Below are 849 nucleotides of genomic sequence, written 5' to 3' on the forward strand. Positions count from 1 at the left end.
CAAGAAATTCAACAATATCTACAATTCAATGAAAATTCAAGCACAACTTATTGGAATTTATGGGATACGATGAAAGCATTTCTCGGAGGGAAATTCATAGCTGTGAACTCACACATTAGGAAAACAGAAAGGGAACAAGTAACTACCCTAACGCTGCACCTTCAACAACTAGAAAAGGAAGAACAAACCAAACCCAGAGCCCAAAGAAGGGAGGAAATCACAAAGATTAGAGCAGCAATTAATTTAATTGAGACAAAGGCAACAATTCAGAGAATTTTAAAAAAGCAAATAGCTGGTTCTTTGAAAGATTAAATAAAATCGATAAGACCCTAGCTAACCTCATCAAACAGAGGAAAGACAAAATTCAAATACAAGCAATAAGGAATGAAGAGGGTGTAATTACCGCAGACTCAGTGGAAGTTCAGAAGATTATCAATAGCTACTTTGAGAATCTTTACTCTCACAGAATAGAAGACACTGAAGAAATGGACAAATTCCTAGAAAGGTACAAGTTAAAATTATGGGGGAAAATAGCATAATCACATATGTTCTAGAATAAATGGGTGCTCCTCTTTATTTCTTTATTTTTTCCCATAATTTTATTGAGGAACAAATAGCAATGAGACAGTTTCAAACAAATTGGTAGGACAGTTTCAATAACTAACACATTGCATACATTCTTCCTAGTGGTTAGTTGCTGTATAAGATGCCGACTTGATATCCTATTTACAAACACCATTAGAACAAATCCTTCTATTCATTAAGAGAATGTAATTATATATCTATCCTAACACTTTGAATACACAGATACAAAATGGACATTCATCTGTATCCCCTTTTCTTGTTAAG

Source organism: Octodon degus, unplaced genomic scaffold, assembly GCF_000260255.1.
Source record: "Octodon degus isolate 3935 unplaced genomic scaffold, OctDeg1.0 scaffold00124, whole genome shotgun sequence".
NCBI classification, from domain to species: Eukaryota; Metazoa; Chordata; class Mammalia; order Rodentia; family Octodontidae; genus Octodon; species Octodon degus.